Below are 20,119 nucleotides of genomic sequence, written 5' to 3' on the forward strand. Positions count from 1 at the left end.
TTGCGCTAAAACACAGAGTAAACCCAGCCTAAAATTTGAGGGCAACAAGTGTTATCCAATCAGTGAACTGCTAATCAGCAAAAGCTGCATTTACTCAATCTACCTCAATCTGAGTCATTTCTAAATTGGCTGCAACTAGGTTAGGAAACTGCCCACATCTGGACAGGGGAACACTGGGGGTTGCTCACACAGGTGCCATTCACATTTTCATATTCTATTCAATTACGTAATCTTGAAGTGGATGTAAACCCAATGTTAGCCTTTCTAAAGTACTACCATAGGGGTTATCTATAAGGATATACATGCCTCCTGCATGTATCTTTACCTGTCAAATGTCTCCCTTCTGTCTGTTATGAGAGCCGAAAAACTGCATATTCTGTGGGTGGGTCTGTTGTCTGGAGCTCGGTGGGTGGAGTCGTGATGTCAGTAGACTCCCCGCCCACCTCTACACTCCCCTTGTCAATATGCATTTCTCCTGTGTATTTCTAAAACTGAACTTCTGCTATGATCTCTAACATCCAGTGAAAAGACAGGAAAGTAACCACATGACTTCAGCATGCCAAATTATGCTGAGGTGTGGAACAGCCAATCCTTGCAGAGCTGCTGAAGAAAGGAGTGGGGGAGGGAATTAAAAAATAATGCCTGTGTCTTAGGCTAGTGCAGAGATGTAAATCACCTGTCACTCACAGCAAGGGGGAGGATTTGACAAAGTTTCTCTCAGTTTGTCAAGATTTATCTCACTGAACAATAAAAGAGGATTGCTCAGAGATTTGTGGCAAGACTGGGCTCAAATGATAGGAAATCGTATACTCTACATTATGACATAAAAAAAAAAAAAAAAAAAAAAAAATATTGGGGGTTTACATCCACTTTAACTCAAAACAGTATCATCTATTGTTCTCAGCCGCCTCCGATTTTCTATTTATTTTTTGCTGTTGTGACCTGACTTCCACTTAGAGGGAGGCTTTCATTCTCCATGATCCCACTGCAAGTAGGAAGGTAACTACCCTCTCTTGCTCCCTCCCGAGATGGGCTAGCAACTAGGACTATGGGATTTGTAGTGTGTATAGAACAGTGCACATGACAGCCATTAACATGGACTGCTCATTCTAGAGCAGTGGTTCTCAACTCCTGTCCTCAGGACCCACTAACAGGCCAGATTTTAAGTATTACCTTTGGGGAGATGCAGACTAGAATACTGCAATCACTGAGCAGCAAATGGTATCACCTGTCATGTATTTTAGTTATCTTGCAAATCTGGCCTGTTAGTGGGCCCTGAGGACAGGAGTCGAGTTGGGGTGTCGCCCGCTGCAGATCGCAACTGCAGTGTGTTTTTAACGTGGAACCTAGCATAAGATACTTCCTCTCCCTTGGTGGCCAGATTTATTCCCCCACTGTATTCCTGGAAGGGGCCGTGACTGCCATACAGCTTGGACTACAAACATGTCTGCCTTTGTCCATCTCCATTACATGAGGATGGGGAGATTGGTAGTTTACAGAAGATAGATAACATTGTTCTTTTGATTCAGCTCAGTCCACAGGATGTGATGACACCAAAATTCTGAAAAGCTCAACAGGTATCTGTTGAGGTTTCTGTACTTGTAGAATGTGATCTTAGGCTGAAAAATCAAAACTAAATCAGTCACCACTTCTAAAGGACGGGTAAGCGGCAATGAATTAAAATGTTTGTACTTCAATTTAGTTATCCTTGAATTAATAATTGTGACCTAAAATGTACCTTTAACTGTGCAGCTGTAATTTGCCAATTTGCTAACTATTAGGTTTAGATATTTAAAAACCCACAACTGAAGAAAAAAAAATAAAAAACACGAACTACAACTACAATGCATGCAAAAAAAAAAAGAGAGCATGCAAATATGCAAACAGAATATGTCCCCACACTACCCCTACAAGTATTCTGCACAGCAAGAAAAGGGGAAAAAAAAAAAGTATTTAAAGTGCGCTCTACGTATTGATTTGTGCAGCATTACACAATAGCAATGTGAATGCACTTAATTTACAGGGGCAATTAAAGCTCTGGTTAAAAGGCTCCTACTGAGAAGGACAAGTGAAAAGGTTTACAAATTATACGGCAAGGAAGCAAATAATGGATCAGAGTGTGAATGCATCAAAACAAAGTTCATTCTGCCGGCCAAAAGAAAGGCATGTCAAGGAAGGAATGCTGAATGTACAAATAAAGAATTTTGCAAACTACTGTGTTCACTCCAGATACTTAAAGCGGGGGTCCACCTATCTATCTTTTTTTTTTTGAGTTGATTCACAAACTTTTCTTCTCAGCATTACATACTCACATATTGTGTGTAATATGTCCGCCTGTGTCAGATTTCGTTGGAAAGAATAACTTATATTATTCACTGCAGGCGGTTTCCATCTTCATTGTGGGCATTTGAAGCCCACAAGCATTTATTTCCTGGATGTGGTGAATGCTGTGCTCCCAGCATTCACCGCTCGTTCCCGCACATGCTCAGTGGCATCCTGGGAAGCCTGAGACTAGCTCCCAGGAGTCTGGGAGAGGCTAGAAACACGCCTACTCCCACGGGAGGAGAACCAGGAAGTGCAAAGAATAGAAAAATAAAATGTAATTACAGCGATTTAAATTTTTTTAAACGGCATGTCAGCATCTAGGCAAGGAAGAGAATACATACAGATATTGTTCAAAATTTGGGTGGAACTCCGCTTTAACATAATCGTATCTAGTGCTGGATACATGCTCACTGAGCTTTCCCAGACTTAGCCTTGTCTGACAAAATGGACATACACTATATCAGATTAAATCTGAATATGACATCTCCAGCCACACTAATAACTGGGCAGACACCTCTTTCTTTTTTTAGCTCTGCAGATGACCAAATAACATTTCTGTCAAGAGCCAAAAAAACAATTTGAATTATATTGCACAACTACTGTGAATCAGATCGTCTGTGTATAAATTATTAGGAAACACAGCAGGTCAAGCAACTGGGTAACAATAGAAATACTTGTAGTTTTCTAAAAAATGCACAGAGTTGGGCATTAAAGTGAAAGAAAACTCCCTTGTATGATTTTTACCTATACTAATGCCGCGTACACACGACCGGACTTTACGGCATACTTTGCCCGGCGGACTTTTCAACTGACTTTCCGAACGAACGGACTTGCCTACACACGATCAACCAAAGTCCGACAGATTCGTACATGATGACATACGACTGGACTAAAACAAGGAAGTTCATAGCCAGTAGCCAATAGCTGCCCTAGGGTCGTTTTTTGTCCGTCGGACTAACATACAGACGAGCAGACTTTTCGACCGGACTCTAGTCCGTCAGATAGATATTGAAACATGTTTCAAATCTAAGTCCGTCAAACTTTTGAGAAAACAAAGTCCGCTGGAGCCCACACACGATTGAATTGTCCGATGCAATCCGGTACGCCGGACCAAGTATGCCGTAAAGTCCGATCGTGTGTACGTGGCATAAGGCTTACCAATAGGTGCAGCAAAAGCCTCCTAAACGTGCACCGTTTAGAAGATATTTACTTTAGATGCAGCCGGTGACATCACTGGCGCGCATGCGCTCTAAAGGAATGGCCAGCGAAGGCCGCAAACCTGGAAGGAAGATCAGGTGAAGATGGAAGCGCCTTCAGTGGTAACAGCGCACCACTGGAGGGCTTCGTTTTCAGGCAAGTCTGTCATAATGTGCTAGTATGCGATGCATACTAGCACATTATGACAAACTGCTCGGTGCCTATTTTTATTTTATTTTTTTATGCAATTTTCTACCATTTTAAGGGTGCATTCACACCAGAGCGACATGGAAACACAAGCAGAAATGTGTATTTCTGGCCACGTTTCCAGAAACACAGATCGTCATTGAGGTACCATTGTTTCCTAATGGTACCCCAAATGTGGGTAGCAGTTGCACTGGTATGGCTATTTTTGCACACTTAATTGGTCCAGTTTGGAGCCATGTAATTATGTGTCAGACCTGACCAATCCCTGTGGATGCTGGATATCACTGTACTAAGCACTGCTACTATAGTGATCGCTGCAAGCCTGCAAGTCCCACCAAGCGGATGCCCTGCCCCTTAACAAACACAGATTGATATGGCCATAAATCTTAAACATCCTGTGCACACTGCCTTTGCACTGTATGGTTTTCTTTATTGTGGACTACAGAACACCTCCTCTTTTAATCTTCTTCATACCATAATGCAGCCATTACATCTAAGGACTAGTAAGCTGCAATACATTCTATTTTTCTCTTTGTGATTATATATTTAAAACATTTATACAAGATGTATAAATAATTTGGATTAAAAAAAAATAAAAAAATAAAGGGCGAGAACCCCCTTCCGAAATTCAACTGTTTGTGAACACATTAATAAGCAAAGAAGCCAATCATTCTGGCAGACATAAAAAAGGCAATCGTCAGCGGAAACACAGACCTCAGGACCATTTCATCTGCTTGACAATCATCAGCTTATTAGAAAAGGACCACACAAGTGAGCTGAAAAAAAAAAAAAAAAAAAAAAAAAAACACGCTGGAGAATATCTAAAATTCTACTCCATTCTAAAGATGGAAGAAAAAAAAAAAAAAAAAAAAAACAACCTTTTAAAAAGTTAATAATAGCAAAATTAATCAGATCTCAGAATGTAACTTTTTAACAATCTAGTCTAAAAAAAGCCTGCTATCATAGGACAGCACGGTGTATTATGAGCTTGGAATTCCTAAACACGTGGTGTCAGCCCTGCCTACTTGATTTCCCACCTCTCCGTTATAGTTCTGGACTTTGCTAGGTCCTTCTGACCCCATTCTTTTTCTGCTATTTCACCGTTTGTCATGGGTGATCCACAGTACAGGTCAGTGTAAGCATACATTTAAAAATATACAAGGCTAGCATACTACATGTTGGCAATTATGAACCTGGCTAGACTAAAAACAAAAACACAGTAATTATGATTTTTCTTTCTAGATATAGGTCGGGGACATGGATGGAGAAACATCATTACAGCCAAGCAACTTGCAGACCATAGACTGGCAGAATTGAATGTTCCTATGAAAATACTTTCCAGTATGTTTGATAATGCTGGCGCAGAGAGCCGGTCACATGACCAAACCATCCTGAGAATAGATAAGTATAAACATCTTTCCTCTACAGCAGTGGTTCTCAACCTGGGGGTCGAATGATGATTTGCCAGGGGTCACCGAATGCTGGGCTGTTTCTGAAGCCCACACCGCTCTCCCAGCCTTTTCTCGGCTGCCCAGCTGGGCTGTTTCTGGAGCCCGCGGCCACCCACTCAGCCTCTTTGCAGCCGCCCATTCTGTTCACGGCATGGCTGGGGGGCAGAGACTAGAGGTCAGCTGACTGGTGAGGAATGTGAAGTGGGAGGGGTTTAAGGAGACCCTATCTCCTGATTTTGGCATAGGTGTCACTGCTGCGAGAAACCACAAAGTTGGAGACACAATGAAGCCAGGGACACAGTGAGTAGCACTACCTGTGATTATAGTGGCCATTAAAAGTCCCAACTACACTTCTCAGGTCAGCAGATGACCTTGATCAAGAGCACCTAAGTTGGCTGATCAGAACTCCCCCCAGCATTGCCACTCATCCCATTCCCCCCACCAAGGAGTAATAGAAGGAATAAAAATAGAGATTACATAGAAGGGGGAAGAAAAGAGGGGGAGGAACAAAGAAAAAGGGAGAGAAAGAATAAGAGAAAGAACAAGAAAGATGGCTAGAGAGGTGTGGAAAAAAACAAGAAATGAGGATAGAGAGAGATAAAAGGGAAAGAAAGGAGAACAAAGAGAAAGAGTGGTACTTAAATTGTACCATAAGGGGTTTTAATACTGTATGAGTGGAAGGGACTCAATGTCCGTGGGTTTAGGGGCGCAAACTACTTGTCTTGCCTTGGGTGCCGACAACCCACGCTACGAAAATTATTTTACTGTTAGGGGTCCCCACAACTTGGGAAATCTTATCAAGGGGTCACGGCACTAGGAAGGTCGAGAACCACTGCTCTACAGGCTAGTTAATAAAGGACTTAGAATGGGGGTGGGAGCAGGTTTAGAATTAGATGAGTTTAACCTGGCCATAGATGGTTTGAATCTCGGCTGGTTCAGCAGAGATCGTTTGAGATTCAAACCATGTATGGGCAGGTTGAATGTACCCAAGATGATGGATCAACTTGGTTACAGCCAGCCTGGCAGATTTTACATGCGATTATTGCTAGCAGCTGTTACAGCTGCTAGCAATAACCAGTGTGTTCTCCCAGCGGGGATGGCTTCCCCCACCGATATATAAACACAATGGCTCTGCGGGAGGGACTCCCCTGTCAACACTAACTGTGTTGATTTAGGAAACTCCTTTCCTGCAACCCGTGATTGCATTAAAGAAGTTTGCTCTGTCCATGACTGGACTTCTAAGATTTTCAAAAGGTTGTCATTAATGACAGCCTATTTTCTTATCTCAAGCTAGTTTTAAACTTGTTTTCAAACCATCACCTTTAAGTCTAGACCTGGCTTCTGTTGGTTGTTGGTGGGAGTGCAGGAGGACTGAACAATATCCAAGATACATGCAGTCTCCTTGGATTCATGCAGGCACACTGGCTGCTCCATCTGACCTCTACATCCCTGCTGTGTCTTGCAGTGACATGGAGGTCTGCAGTAGAGCTGCACAATTAATCGTCAAGAATCATTATCGCGATCTTGACTAAAGCGTTTCACAATTCTTTCTATGCAAAGAATTCTCTCTGCTCTTCTAAAGTCACAGCCCTCAAAAGGAAGAGAAAAACTGGGCAGTCTGCCAAGAAACAAAACATTCTTTATCAGTTGAACTTAAGTATAAACATTGTAACAGTTTGTCAATAGAATAGACTTTCTGTGTAAGTGAAAAAAGTTTAACCACTTAAACACTAAACCTTTTTCTGACATTTGTTGGTTTCAAGTTTAAATCATTTTTTTTTGCTAGAAAATTATTTAGAACCCCCAAACATATATATTTTTTTAGTAGACACCCTAGAGAATAAAATGGTGGTTGTTGCAATATTTTATGTCACACTGTATTTGCGCAGCGGTCTTTCAAATGCAATTTTTTTGGAAAAAATTACTTTAATGAATGTAAAAAAAAAAAAAAAAAAAAAAATCTAACCAGTAAAGTTAGCTCTTTTTTTTTTTTTTTTTTTTAGTATAATGTGAAAGATTTTACATCACGAGAATCGTGATCTCATGTTGGCCAGAATCGTGCAGCTCTAGTCTGCAGTAAAAACTTCTGTGTGCTGTGGGGAACCAAGCCAATTGACAGTTTCCCAGGTGAGGATATTTTGTGAACATAGTGGTGTCCTAGCGGCATAGGCAGTGGAAAAAGCAAGTTATCACAATATTTTTTCTTTACAGGTAAGAAAGTTCGGAGATGCTTTCAGTTCATGAAAACGTCCCTTTACTGTACACTTAAAATTGTAGGTCTTAGTTAAAAGAACATGTCATACCACAAACATAGGAGCTGCCCTTACTAAACTGTAGGCTCCAGTGTGGCTATCTTCATCTGGCTCCACAACTTAGACTTGGAACCAACATGCTTATTGCATATATGCTTTTTACAGGTCAATGACTCAACAATTAGTTAAAGAAAGGATGACCTTTCTGGAACTGGCACCTTCAAAAAAACAAGTCAGCAATGGCTGCTCCCATATGATCATATCCTGACAGGTGTCTATTTGCTAAATGTATTTGCACAAACAATAAATCAATGTTTTGCTCATTTTCTGAGCTTCAAGGCTGAATTTGTACTTTAAATCAACACAACCTTAACTAACAAATCAAGTGCATTTGAACCGAGCTCTAGATCGGTAGAAAAACAGCATTTCTTTTTTCATGTGTAACACTCCCCATGATCTGAAAGGCACTGTCTGCAAAGCAGATTGATTTCACACCACAGAACAAAGTGTTACCATCTCTTATTAGTTACACAATGGGAGCCAACCATACAGAAATACAGACAAGAAGAGCAGAATTTGTTCTAGGGGGACAAATGCATGAATACGAGTAGTGCTTAATAAGAGCCAAATGTTTCTAAGTAAGACATTTAACATATTTTTCAAGTAAATACAAAAAGGAAGGCTGCATATCTCATAGGCTGGCCATGGACAGCTCCATAAAAAAAAAAAAAAAAAAAAAAAAAAAAAACAATTCTCATCAATTTGAGCATTGCTTACAATTTTCAGAACAATTCCTCTGTACCAGACCATGGTAAGGGGGTTATTTTTTGTCACGCAAGAGTCACATAGCTTTCATATAAATGCACACATTGGAAACAAGTGGAAAAATTTGTGACTCCTAGGTAAAAATTGTGTGAATCTTGTATGAAAACATTTCATAATAGACGCAGAGGTATCACAGAGTGATGTTCCATCCTTTAGGAAGGTCTCTCTGTAATTGGATCCCAATCTGTTAAGGGAAGCAGAAGTCAGGCAGTCCATAGATTATGCCATTTTCTTTCCTTCCACCACGGGTGCAAGATTCAGTCAGTATTGTTGGTGGAATCCCTCCTGCAGCACTACTGTATTCTACCAGCCTTCCCTGCCATTAGAAAACAGCGATTAGTGTTGGCAGCTATAGCCGGCGTCAATAATCGTTTGGGAAAAACTGGCTGGTTGTACACAAGTCTATGGATAGATTGACTTGAGTGCAACCAGGGTGCCCATACATGGATCAAAATTCAGCCAGTCTCTGCTGAACTTTCCAAATTTAGATTCATGTATGGCCAGATTAACACACTTGTCCCGCTGTCAGCATAGGGGGGGCATTAGTGCAAAGGTAAGCCAATACCTCCCCATCCATCTCCCTCACAAAAGAAATTCAATGGGGCTGCCAATTTCATTTTCCTTATATCTCCAATAATTAAGCAGTCATGAGCAGGCATTACTGCCTATTTGCACTTATTTAATGAAGTACAAACTAATTAAAAAGAAAAAGAAGAAGAGCATTTGACCCTTTTATGGCCATCTTAATGTTGTCTACTATGCAAGACAAGGCTTACAATTAGATCAAGAACATCTACATGTCCTCCACAACTATGGGAGATATCCCATGGCCAAGAATTCTTGACTGACAAGCAATTGACTGGGTTATATTATGGGTTAGCTAATCACCATTGTTTTACTCAAAGACAGACTGGCTCCGGGGATATCTGCAGAGTGCCTCCTCCACTCCTTCATAGATAAAAATGACAGTATATAGTGGTCAGTCATAAGGAACTTCATTCAGTGGTGAAATCATGCTCGCTAGGCCAGCTGCCCACCAACTAATGCCTGTTGGCTGCTTTATCCTGTGCTTACATGCATTTCTATACACTATGCAATTCCTGCTGCAGATGCTCAAACCTTGTGAACAGTGCATGGCTACACCATAATCAAAGCATGCTTAATATGATGACCAGAGTTAAGCTATTATGTCTGTAATTTAATCAGAATGATAACAAAGACTAATTCTTTTGATTGCTGGAAGATTTCAATGACACAAAGCAGCTTATCATTCTATTATTTGTTTCAAGGGAACTTTTAAACATGAACTAAAAGCAGCACTCCTAGGAACTATCAGCTGAGGTCATCACTCTCCTCCAACAATCACTTTATTAGAGGTCCATATTAAAATGATAAAAGGATAAAATGTCTAGTGCCTTATTTTAGGGCTCACAAATACCACACTAGACATTGGATGCCTTTCCTACAGTACTAAAGGTAGACAGACTTGTTCAACATTAATAATAGTTATGGGACACCCAAAATCAAAAAATAATAAAGCTAAATATTCTTTAGGCTGTTGAAAATAACTGGCATGGCACTGGCAGGTTTTGTAGACAGTGGTTTGGAGGCCATACAAATATGCTACCTTAGCTATGCCTATTCTTCAAATTCCTACACAAGTCAGTTGAGAGCACCTGTCTATAGGATAAACAGATTCTCTAGCACAAAGCATTATACTCACCCAGTACACAGGCATTGGTAACAGAGACTGCTAAACCAAAAGTCCATGCCCTCTTCGCTTATATCTTCCTCTCTTCCCTACAGCCCATGTTGTACACACTGAGTGCACTATCTGGTAAACTCCAATGAACCTTAAGGCTGGATTCAAACCTCTGTGATGCGTTATGTCACACATCAATGTGCTTTGCGATAGGGTAGCCTATTCATAAAGGTGTGCCTTTTTTTCTCAGTGCTAACACTTAGATCCATTGTGTTGTGCATGTGCATGTGGGAGCCATTTAAAGCAAATGGAGGCACACCACAGTTCACGTGTTGTGGTAATGTGTGTGTTTTACCATGTGTTAGTGCAACACAAAGATGTAAATCCAGCCTATAGGAACCTCTACTCTGCATGTCTCTAAATGCCCATGAAACATATGAGCGTATGTGGAAAATTCCAATGGTCACACTGCCTGCTAAATCCATAAACGCTTGAATCTTAGCCAACGTATGCTGAATCAGCTGTTGTTCAACTGTTGGGTGCCCTTGATAGCGCTACCGATTTCAAAAAACATACAGGAGCCAGGTGGAAAACTGATGGCCAAACACTGCCTGCATCTAATCTGAGTTCTGGAGCCAGCTATCGAAATCCACTAGGCATCAAGGGAGATTCCTTCATTCGCACCTTTTACTATGGATGAGTCAATCTGTTAAGATTTCCTTCATTCAGCCCAAGTCTGAAAAGCACAAAATTTGTATGTGTATAGCCAGCCTAACACCCATTTGGATCGAACACGTTAACCTTATTCCTCATTTCCTGGAGTACATACTGCAAGTACTGGAAATGTAGTTTACAGGTTATATTAAAAATGTATATGTAATTTTACATCCTGAATACTTAAAAGGAGTTATAAAGTCTCAACTCCAGCCGCTGTCTCAGGTCCTTATTGGAGAGATTGAAAGCAGCAAGAGCCATTGGCTCTTGCTGCTGTCAATCAAATTCAGTGACACGGAGGCGGGGCCAACTCCTGCTTTCTGTGTCCATGGATGCAGCAGCAGGACATGGGAGCGAGCCCGCATGGGTGTCCCCATGTTAAGCAGCTCTCCGTGGGGGCACTCGATTAAGAGGAGGAGCCTGGAGCACCGCCGGGGGACCCCACAAAAAGAGGATCGGGGCCGCTCTGTGCAAAACCCTTGCACTGAGCAGGTAAGTATAACATGTTTGTTATTTAAAAATAAAAGCGAACCTTTACCTCACTTTAACCACTAGGCTACCGCCCACCGTCATATGACGGCGGGACGAGGCAGCTCTTGTTCTGGGCGGACGTCATATGACGCGATTGCCCTCCCGAGCCACTAGGGGGCGCGTGCCCACTGCGTCGCTCGGGACCCGGTGCGCGTGCCCGGTGGCCGCGATGTCCGCCAGGCACCCACGATTGCCGGGTAACAGAGCAGGACCGTGGATCTGTGTATGTAAACACACAGATCCACGTCCTGTCAGAGGAGAGGAGACCGATGGTGTGTTCCTTGTACATAGGGACACCAATCAGTCACCTCCCCCAGTCAGTCCCCTCCCCACACAGTTAGAATCACCTCCCTAGGACACACATTAACCCCTCGATCGCCCCCTAGTGTTAACCCCTTCCCTGCCAGTCACATTCACACAGTAATCAATGCATTTTTATAGCACATATCGCTGTATAAATGTGAATGGTCCCAAAAATGTGTCAAAAGTGTCCAAATATGTCCGCTGCAATATCGCAGTCACAATAAAAATTTCAGATCGCCCCCATTACTAGTAAAAAATAAATAAATAAAAATGCTATAAATCTATTCCTTATTTTGTAGACGCTATAACGTTTGCGCAAACCAATCAATATAGGCTTATCGCGATTTTTTTTACCAAAAATATGTAGAAGAATACATATCGGCCTAAACTGAGGAAAAAAATTTGTTTAAAAAAAAAAAAAAATTGGATATTTATTATAGCAAAAAGTAAAAAATATTGCGTTTTTTCAAAATTGACGCTCTTCTTTTGTTTATAGCGCAATAAATAAAAACCACAGGAGGTGATCAAATACCACCAAAAGAATGCTCTATTTGTGGGGAAAAAAATTATAATTTCATTAGGGTGCAGTGTAACATGACCGTGCAATTGTCATTCAAAGTGCGACAGCGCTGAAAACTGAAAAATGGCTTGGGCAGGAAGGGGGTGTAAGTGCCTGGTATTGAGGTGGTTAAGCTACATTTACACTTCTCTAGAGTGTGAGAGTGTGTGTGTGTGTAACCCCTTTCCACCCACCCCAGCATCCTTTTAATTGGGCTCTTTTCCCCAGGGGGTGGGAGATCTGCCTAGTGACGTGACCACTAGGGGGCGCGTCATTCATTCACACAGCTCTAAGTCTGAATGAACTACAAGCCCGACATCCTTAGCGGCTATCGGCTTGTGGTTCTCAATGAACTACCACTGCGCTGTGAAACGATGTGGTAGTTCATTGAGTCTTCCTGTCAGCGAGTATCGGCTTATCAGTACGCAATGTACGGGCATACAGAAACACTAACAGTGTGTAGGAGACCTGCATGGCATCAGCAATCTGCTGATTGCTGGTGCAATGCTTTACAGGCTCCTACTACAAAAAATAATTAATGCGCATTTTTTTACCTGCAAAAAGATGTGCATTTATAATTTTTTGTAGAAAGGTGAACTTATCCTTTAAGCCCACCCTCTTTGCTGCCACTCATATGCGTTAGGTGAGCAGCAAGAGATTAAATGCAGGCAAAACAATCTAGGAAACATAAACAAATGTTATGCTTTAAAGGCCAGGTTGTAAAGGTTTTTTCTCTTAAATAACATGTTATACTTATATGCTCTATCTAAGGGTTTTGCACAGAGCAGCCCAGATCCTCCTCTTCTGGGGTTCCCTGGTGGCGCTCCTGGCTTCTCCTCTTTATCAGGTGTTCCCAAGGAGAGCCGATTTCCATGAGGGCACCTGTGTGGGCACGCTCAAGAGCCCTGCTGCTGCGTCTATTGACAGACAGAAATCTGCCCCGCCCCCACATCACTGGATTTAATGGAAAGCAGCGGGAGCCAATGGCTCCTGCTGCTATCTATCCAATGAGGACAGAGACAGTGGCTGACGTCACTGGGCCCGTGCACATCGCTGGAACAGATGGGTTCAGGTAAGAAAAAGGCTCTGGGGGCTGCTGCAGCACAGAAGGTTCTTTACCTTAATGCATTAAGATGCAAAACCTAGAGACGTAACAACTCCTTTAACTGAAGTGTGATATGTTTAAGCACGCATGCTTTTTCAGAGATGTGTGCCCTCTTAGGCAGTCCATTCAAACTGAATTGGCTGGCAAGCACCTCAAAACCCAGAAATCAGACCTGCACTTTTTCTAAAAGTGTCCCTCAATGCGATGCACATTAGTTTGTCAGCAAGGTGCATTGGGGTGCCATTCATTTTGAATGAAATTACATTGCATTACTGCAAGTAGAGGGCGTTGCCTCGTGAAGTGGTAACACGCACCCGAACATATGTGTTCACACGATGCAAGTGTGAACGGGAACTACGATCAAGTTCTCCTGCATTTTATTGCAACATGCTATTTCACATTTACACGTGTTCAGAGGATCTAAGCTGCCCCTGGATCCACAGAATTCTATCTTTATCTCTAAATGCAGCTAAACTATTGCACCTGAAAACAGGTCACTGCACAGTGTGCCTTTTACTATTTAAAATCAGGATATGCATTTACAGAAAAGTAATCACCAGAGTGAATGAGGCATTAGGATCATCCAGCAATAGGGGCACACAATCATCTCCAGAAAATCTATTTACCGTATCTGTGCAACACTTTACAACAAAAGTTACAATTTCTCCCAAGTGCCAGCTGCTCACCGATACTGTCCTCTGACGAAGGCAGAACATTTCATGACACACTATTTACAGTTGTGTTCAGAAAACTTCCCAGCTCACAAGGTGTGTGTGTGTGAAGGGGGGGGGGGAGGGGGGGATCGGCTACTGTAACATCCAAACAAGACCCAGCAAGTCTGAACTGTACAAGTCAGCCAGCGATCTCCATCCCCCCAACACACTCCTTCCATAACTAAATATGCCTAAGTTTTTATCCCATTCACAACACTGATCAAAGAGCACAAAGCACGCCCTGACCTCCAACGCTTACTTTATCTTGTCCCCCCCCCCCCCCCCCCCCTTGCTGTAATATACTCCCTCCCCCAGCTCTTACAGATCATGGAAAGGATGAGACATTCCTTAAAAAAAAAAAAAGTCTGTTTTTTTTTTTTGTTTTTGTTTTTTTACAGCTCTTTGATTGGGAACTTCTCCAAAATAAAAGCAAAAATATAAAAACAAAAACACAAAACAAAAAAACAATATAAAAACAAATATAAAAATAAAAAATTGTAAAGTGCTGTGCAAACTGTCAGCACTATATAAATCCTGAATAATAATAATAATAATCACACAATTTAAAAAAACTAAAAATAAAATTGTAAAGCACTGTGCAAACTGTTGGTGCTACATAAACCCTGTATAAAATAATAATAAAACAAACCAAAAAAAAACACACAACAGGATATAAGGCTTCACTTCACTCACAAGCCATAAAATGCATTTACAAGCTTGTATTTACAGAACTGAATGCAGCTGCATTGTTTTCAATGGAGACATTCACACAGGTGTGTCAACATGCACTGCGCTCAGTTCTGGAACGCCAAATCCAAAAACCCGCATCTGAGGACGTATGTACACATGTATGTCAGATGCAGGTATTTGAAAAAAAAAAAATAAAAAAAAAATAAATAAACCACAAAAACAGGACACTTTTACTGATCATTACAGGAGGAACATTTGTGCTATAAATAAATAAAAAAAAAAAAAAAAAAAAAAGAGAACACCACACACAGTACATAAGTGCAGTCCAATTTTCATGAACGTAGCCCAAAAACACTGAATAAACCCTAAAACACAAAGAAAATACAGCTGCTCCAGGAGGAATCTGGAAGCAGCTGTGCACATCAACCAATCAGCTTCTTGTTTTCATTTTCAAAGCCTAACAGGAGAAAGTAAAAATAGAAAATGATTGGTTGCTGAGCATGGCTGCTCCAGTTTCTGTCTGCTGTTGTATTTATGAAAACTTCCCCCTCAAAAATAGAAAAACAGAAAAAATAATAATAATAATAATAATAAACACAAAAAAGGCTAAAATAATAAAAACAAATAGTAGAAGTGAGGCCGCCCATACACATCAGGCATGTAGTGATTGTGGGAGGACAGTGTGGTTAGCAGTGGAGGAGGAAGTATGTGATGACTGGGAGCAGGTATGAGGTGACCACAAGGAGAAGTGATGTGTCCACACACTCCATGTACACTCCATGTACACTCCATGCAGTCACCCCTCCCCTCCCCCTCTCACTAAGTTGATGATAAAGTCCAGCATTGGTGTGAGGACGGGGCGGACATAGTAATGAGGGCGCTTCTCCTCTCCAACAGGTGCCCCTCTCTCTCTCTCTCTCTCACACACACAGACACTCACTCACCCAAGTTGCGGTCAGTGTCGGGCTGTCCCCTGTCGGTGTCCCCGGTGGTCCAGCTGTCAGCCCTCAGTTCCCATATCTGAGCCTCCCGCCCCCGCCGCTCCGATCCGATCAATGAGCAGAGCCAGGCACACCTGTGGGCGATGCACACATCCGCTCTCCAGCACAATACCAGACAGGAAGCAGAAAAAAACCGAGAGAGGAGAGGAGAGAGACGAGTCCAGCCTTCCACTCAGGATCGGGTTACAGCCTGGCCGTGCGGAGGAATGGGAGGGGCGGGGGGAGCTCACATCGGGAGGGGGGATCCATGACAAAGACTCCGCACTCCGCACACCGATCCATCTACTAAGTACACTTCTACCATGGAATATATACAGGGGGGACCCGGGGCTGGTGGGGTGCAGCCTCCCTCCTGTCCATTGTTCTCTCTGCTTACATGGAGGGAGAACCGAGCCACGATCAGAAATATCTCGTATTTACTAAAGAGAATACATCTGTGATATAAATGATCCCTCATATACTAAAGAGAATACATCTATGATATAAATTATCCCTTATATACTAAAGAGAATACATATATGATATAAACATCCTTCATATACTAAAGAGAATACATATATGATATAAATTATCCCTTATATACTAAAGAGAATACATATATGATATAAACATCCTTCATATACTAAAGAGAATACATCTGTGATATAAATGATCCCTTATATACTAAAGAGAATACATCTATGATATAAATGATCCCTCATATACTAAAGAGAATACATCTATGATATAAACATCCCTCATATACTAAAGAGAATACATCTATGATATAAACATCCTTCATATACTAAAGAGAATACATCTATGATATAAATTATCCCTTATATACTAAAGAGAATACATCTATGATATAAATTATCCCTCATATACTAAAGAGAATGCATCTATGATATAAACATCCTTCATATACTAAAGAGAATACATCTATGATATAAACATCCCTCATATACTAAAGAGAATACATCTATGATATAAATTATCCCTTATATACTAAAGAGAATACATATATGATATAAACATCTCTTATATACTAAAGATAATACATCTATGATATAAACATCCATCATATAATAAAAAGAATACATCTATGATATAAACTATCCCTTATATACTAAAGACAATACATCTATTATATAAAGACCCCTTATATACTAAAGTGAATACATCTGTGATATAAATTATCCCTCATATACTAAAGAGAATACATCTGTGATATAAATTATCCCTCCTATAATAAAGAGAATACATCTATGATATAAACATCCCTTATACACTAAAGAGAATACATCTATGATATAAATTATCCCATATATACTAACGAGAATACAACTATTATATAAAGATCCCTTATATACTAAACAATGGCGTCCCTAGGGGGGGGGGGGCAGAGGGGGCCCTGACCCCCCCAACATTATGCTGTGCCCCACCATGTGCCCCCCCCCTCCCCCCCATAAATTTTTTTTTTTTTTACAAAAAATCAATGTCTAAGAGGGAGAGAGTCCCCAGTCAGCTCCTCCCCCTCCCTCTGCTTGCTGACACTGCATAATGCGAGCACTCACACAACCACTGCCGCCCAATCTGCTCCTTCCCCTGCATCCTCATTGGCAGGGAGAAGAGCGAGTTGCAGGAAGGACTCCACCAGGACTCTCAGTTACTGAAAAAACAGACGATTTCTCCCATCCTTAGGACAGGAGAACCAGCCTGTAAATTCCAAGAGATGCCAGACCAGAGCAGTCAATAGAAGGGGCAGGACAGCAAGAGGAGGCTGGGGAAACCCACAGTGACAGAACACCAGGGCCCGGTGGCAAGACAACCTTTGCAACCCTGATAGTTCTCCCACTGCTTTGGATCCTTATATTTTCTTGGTTTGCTGGTGACATATATATCTTGTTTTCTGCCACCCTGGAGGGACCCCAATACAGTAGGAAGGGAGCTCACTGCAGAATATGTGAAAGGGCAGTTGTGGGGTCATAGTAAAGGGCCCCAGTATATATTTATATATCTATATATATATATATATATATATATATATACATACATACATTTTATAGTTGCCCCCCTACTTTTGTCCCTGTCCCCCCATGTGCCCCCCCTAAATGTGAAAGCTGGAGACGCCACTGATACTAAAGAGAATACATTTATGATATAAACACCCCTCATATACTAAAGAGAATACATCTATGATATAAATGATCCCTTATATACTAAAGAGAATATATATATATGATATAAACATCTCTTATATACTAAAGATAATACATCTATGGTTTAAACTATCCCTTATATACTAAAGATACTACATCTATGATATAAATTATCCCTTATATATTAAAAAGAATACATCTATGATGTAAACATCCCTTATATACTAAAGAGAATACATCTTACAGTTGTGCTCATAAGTTTACATACCCTGGCAGAATTAATGATTTCTTGGCCATTTTTCAGAGAATATGAACGATAACACAAAAACTTTTCTTTCACTCATGGTTAGTGTTTGGCTGAAGCCATTTATTATCAATCAACTGTGTTTACTCTTTTTAAATCATAATGGCAACAGAAACTACCCAAATGACCCTGATCAAAAGTTTACATACCCCAGTTCCTAATACCGTGTATTGCCTCCTTTAACATCAATGACAGCTTGAAGTCTTTTGTGGTATTTGTGGATGAGGCTCTTTATCTCCTCAGATGGTAAAGCTGCCCATTCCTCTTGGCAAAAAGCCTCCAGTTCCTGTAAATTCTTGGGCTGTCTTGCATGAACTGCACGTTTGAGATCTCACCAGAGTGGCTCAATGATATTGAGGTCAGGAGACTGAGATGGCCACTCCAGAACCTTCACTTTATTCTGCTGTAGCCAATGACAGGTCGACTTGGCCTTGTGTTTTGGATCATTGTCATGTTGGAATGCCCAAGTATGTCCCATGCGCAGCTTCCTGGATGATGAATACAAATGTTCCTCAAGTATTTTTTGATAACAAACTGCATTTATCTTGCCATCAATTTTGACCAAATTTCCTGTGCCTTTGTAGCTCACGCATCCCCAAAATATCAGCGATCCACCTCCGTGTTTTACAGTAGGAATGGTGTACCTTTCATCATAGGCCTTGTTGACTCCTCTCCAAATGTAGTGTTTATGGTTGTGGCCAAAAAGCTAAATTTTGGTCTCATCACTCCAAATGACTTTGTGCCACAAGGTTTGAGGCTTGTCTCTGTGCTGTTTGGCGTATTGTAAGCGGGATACTTTGTGGCATTTGTGTAGTAATGGCTTTCTTCTGGCAACTCGACCATGCAGCGCATCTTTCTTCAAGTACCTCCTTATTGTGCATCTTGAAACCATACCTCATTCTTTCAGTCCTGTATTTCACAGTGGTTATTTGTGGGTTTTTCTTAGCATCCCAAACAATTTTCCTGGCAGTTGTGGCTGAAATTTTAGTTGGCCTACCTGACTGTGGTTTGGTTTCAACAGAACCCCTCATTTTCCACTTCTTGATTAGAGTTTGAACACTGCTGATTGGCATCTCAATTCCTTGGATATCTTTTTATATCCCTTTCCTGATTTATACAGTTCAACTACCTTTTCCCGCAGATCCTTTGACAATTCTTTTGCTCTCCCCGTGACTCAGAATCCAGAAACATCAGTACAGCACTGGATGAAAGATGCAAGGGTCTGTCAGGAGTTCAGAAACTCATTGACCTTTTATACACACTAATTACAAGCAAACAGATCACAGGTGAGGATGGTTACCTTTAATAGCCATTCAAACCCCATTTGTGTCAACTTGTGTGCATGTTATCAGGCCAAAATCACCAGGGTATGTAAAAGTTTGATCAGGGTCATTTGGGTAGTTTCTGTTGTGATTATGATTTAAAAAGAGTAAACGCATTTGACTGATAATAAATAGCTTTAGCCAAACACTAACCATGAGTGAAAAAATGTTTTTGTGTTATCATTCATATTCTCTGAAAAATGTCCAAGAAATCATAAATTCTGCCAGGGTATGTAAACTTATGAGCACAACTGTATCTACTAACGAGAATATATCTATGATATAAAGATCCCTTAATTACTAAAGAGAATACATGTATGATTTAAAGATTCCTTATGTACTAAAGATAATACACCTATGATATAAAGATCTCTTATGTACCAAAAAGAATAAATCTGAAATAAACATCCCTTATATGGTATAAATGATCCCTTAGATACTAAAGAGAATACATCTATGATATAAACAGCCCCTATATACTAAAGAGAATACATCTATGATATAAATTATCCCTTATATACTAAAGAGAATACATCTATGATATAAAGATCTCTTATATACTAAAGAGAATACAGCTATGATATAAACATCCCTTATATAGTTGGCAGGGTTAACTTAATTAAAATGACAATCCTTCCAAAATTTCTTTAACTTTTTAGGCCCTATACCCCTATACCACTGGCCTTTTTAAAAAACTGGACAGCATAATTACGTCATTTCTCTGGCAAGGCAATACACCAAGAATAGCAAAATCGACCCTGCAACTCCCAATGTCCC

General features: G+C 40.8%; 1 protein-coding gene across 1 annotated transcript in view; it reads right to left on the reverse strand.

The window, feature by feature from the left end:
- The window catches only part of PLXNB2 (plexin B2), a 323,100-nt gene extending 307,385 nt beyond the window's left edge, over nt 1–15,715 (reverse strand). The window contains exon 1 of the mRNA XM_073619756.1: nt 15,519–15,715. The gene's annotated coding sequence lies outside the window, so the exon portion shown is untranslated. The remainder of the gene's footprint in view (nt 1–15,518) is intronic.
- Nucleotides 15,716–20,119: the final 4,404 nt, after the last annotated feature.

Source organism: Aquarana catesbeiana, linkage group LG03, assembly GCF_042186555.1.
Source record: "Aquarana catesbeiana isolate 2022-GZ linkage group LG03, ASM4218655v1, whole genome shotgun sequence".
Lineage (NCBI taxonomy): Eukaryota > Metazoa > Chordata > Amphibia > Anura > Ranidae > Aquarana > Aquarana catesbeiana.